Raw genomic sequence first — 3,635 nt, 5'->3', positions numbered from 1 at the left:
GTGTTAACTCTGTTTTTTTCCTTCACAGATGCTGCCAGACCTGCTGAGCTTTTCCAGCAACTTTTCTTTTATATCTCACAAGAGTTGTATATTAAAGAGATAAACTCAATTTCAAAATCTGGAGTGGCAAACTGATGTCTAAATACATCATTCTTCCTGACGTATGCAGCACAATCTTCCCACTAACGTTCAGTTTGGGTGCACTGGGTACTCAGCTCCTGATCTCATTATAGCCTTGGTTCAATCCTGGAAAAAAAGAGCTGAATCCTGAGGTGAAATGAGATTGACTGTCCTTGACATCAAGACCAAATTTAACCAAGTCCAATATAAAGGAAACCTGGTAAAATCAAGCTCAAGGGGCATCAAAGGGAAAATTCTCCACTGATTGGAGTCACATGTGACACATAGGAAGATGATTATGGCTGTTAAGGCCAACCAACCATCTCATTTCCAGGACATCCCTGCAGGAATTCCTTGGGACAGTATCATAGGCCATTACAAGTGCCCTTCCCTCCATCCTAAGGTCAGAAGTGAGCATGTTCATAATTGCATAATGTTCAGCATCATTTGCAATTCCTCAAATACTGAAGCAGCCCAAGTCCAACTGCAGCATGACTGGGTGACATCCATGCTTGGACTCCAAAAGGGAGAATTTAAGCATCTCCTTTCGACATTCAATGACATTACCATCCCTGAATACTCCCCTGTCAATATCTTGGGAGTTACCACTGACTGGAAACTGAACTAGACAAAGTATTTAAATACTGTGGCTACAAGGCCAGATCAAAGGATAGGAATTTTGAGACGAGTAACTCAGCTCCTCCTGTTCACCATCTGAAAGTCACAATTCAGCACTGAGATGAAATAATCTTCATTTGCCTAGATCGTATGCTCCAACAACATTCAAGGAGCTCAATGCCATCTAGTACGTAGCAGCGTGCTTGATTGCCAACGCATCCACCAGTTTAGACAATCACTGTCTCTATCACTGATACATGGCAGAATTGTGCATCTTATATAGGATTCACTCATGTTCTTTCACCAGTATCTTCAAAATCAACCATCGCTATTATCTAGAAGAGAAAGGATAATGGAAGCATGGAAAGACATGACAGTTCCCTCAAAGCTACACACCATCCTGACGACATTACTGCTCTTCCATTGTTGTTTGAACAAATTCTGGTAATCCTTCTCTAATAGCTGTGCCTGCATCCCAAAGACTGCAATAGATCAAGAAGGCAGCTCATCACCACCTTCTCAAGGCCAACTAAGGAAGGTCAGTAAATGCTGACCTTACCAGTGATGGCATGAAATGATGATTTTAAGAAGCTCCTGCAACTAAGCCAGCGTCAAACAAAGTGCTTTACATTCGTTTGGATATAACAAGGGGGTCACATCGAGGTCCCAACATGTGGACAGCCCTAGTCATAGCAGTTACCAGCAACAAACCCAACAATTGGCATGGGGAACAGGTGCCAGGGCTGCCTGTGTCTGTGGCAGGATCTGTCATGTCCTACTAGTCAGCCACCACCGAACTCAAGTTGACCAGCCTCTGGCAAGCTGAAACATCGGGACCATATGCATGGGATGCACATATGATTTTTGGTTGATTAATAACGCACCCAAGAGAACTAGGTTTGATGTGGAAATTGACATGTTAAACATTGATTTTGCTTTCCTACAAGGCTCACTGAGGTCACCGAAAGAAAATCATGACACAATCATCTGACAGAGGAAAAATTCAGAGGAAACATATGATCAAGGTGGTAGGCTTCACTTGCTACTCTCAATGATAGAACCATCCCACAAATGGTTCACAATGTGATCTCTCTACTTGCCTCTCATATGTTCCTTAGCTTAATTAACCTTTATCAAATGACTATTTGGCTCTTAATGAGTACTGTGGGCCCTTTTGAGTATCTATGCTCCAATGTTATGTTTCTAGAGGTGAAACAGTGGTTCTACAAGGAACTTGATTCCATCCACAACAATAGAATTTCAGGGAAGGAGGATGTATGGACAAAAAGGCATGGACCGTCCATCCTGCACATCATGCCCTCAGAAAAATAAATGAGAACAGATGCTAGTTGAGCTGTTCTGCCGTCATGATCTTTCTGTAACTAACATTTTGTTTCAGAATGAACTATGCCACAAAGTAGATATTTTTTCTCTTATCAACCTGTTCAGAAATGATATTATACATTTCTGTAGCAGGTGGGATTTGAACACCAGTCTCCTTGCCAGAGGCAGGGACACTACCACTGTACCACAAGAATCCTCATGCCACAAGGTATCTTTTTCAAAATATTATAATTATTTATAATTTTTAATTAATTTATAATTTTTAAAAATATCATACCATGAGGTATCCTTGATCAAGACATTGGCTCCACCTAGATCTAACCATCAGGAAGCATGACTTTGAACAGGATCTTAAACACACGCAGATTGTTCAGGCCACTTCCTGGTGTGCACCAGGGTTAGGATGTAATGCTTGGAGTTTTCACATTCAAATCAACAAGGATGTTCTTATATCAATGTTGGCGATCTAGCCTACCCAAATAAAACAATCATTCTTTGACTTGATTGAATGTGCTCTCTCTGGCATTCCCACACAGAGTGCAGAAGTGAAATGGAATTCACTTCAAGGCATCAGTTCCAATACCACTCTCTCCACATCTGGAACATAGGACAACACAACACTGGAACAGGCCGTTTGGCCCAACATAACGGTGCTAACCATGATGCCATTCTATACTAATCGCATCTGCCTGCACACGGTCCTATGGAAAGCAGGGGCAGTAAAATGCTGACTAGTTCAGGATTAAATGAACTGAGATGGAATCTTTCACTGAAACCAAATGATACAGTTTTTAAAATTTTCTAAGACAGATTTGAGAGAAAAAGCTCTAAAAGCTTGCAATAAAGTCCAATAGCCTGGCATACCAATGTCTGCTGTTCCCTACTTCTCACCTAATGAGTAAATGTTCCATACTGAAAGAAAGATTATGACAAAATTGTGCCATCTGCTTGGAACCAGCTACAAAACTACAAGCGGCCATCCATATGACTTTAACCTTCAAATCCTTTTGTTGCAGGGTCATTATAATCAGCCATTGAAGACAGCAGCCAATTGGCAGTGCACAGATGTGTCAAACTGATGACTGGGTTTTTTCAGTGCACTACCAGTGAAGTTACAGCAGTGAAGCAGGAGCAATTTGGAAGAAATTCCTGGCCTACATCAGCTAATGTTGAACTTGTTGCCACTTAGTAAATATTTTGATATGTGTAGATGGCAAGTTGCAAGCAGTTAAACTGATTGGCTTTAAGCCCATGATTACAAACTTCAAGGAGTTAGGCAATGCAATGCTTCAATCGCATGCATACTGTATGCTAAGTACCTCCTCATTTTGATTAATTTTGTTCAATAGTTTTGTAGGTACAGCAATACAGAAGCAAATTGAATTACTATTTTAAAAAAGTTACTGAATATGTTCTTTCAGTATTGCTTTTGTTTAGGCTATTGCCTACAATCAAAAATATTATATGTTGATCCACAAGTGTGCTATTCAACTGAATAGTAGAACATTGGTCTGCAATAGTTGCATGCAGCTGCCATGTTGCTGTAGAATGTG

The sequence above is a fragment of the Rhincodon typus genome, chromosome 1, assembly GCF_021869965.1.
Source record: "Rhincodon typus isolate 14 chromosome 1, sRhiTyp1.1, whole genome shotgun sequence".
Taxonomy (NCBI): Eukaryota; Metazoa; Chordata; class Chondrichthyes; order Orectolobiformes; family Rhincodontidae; genus Rhincodon; species Rhincodon typus.
This window is presented reverse-complemented; position numbering follows the sequence as displayed.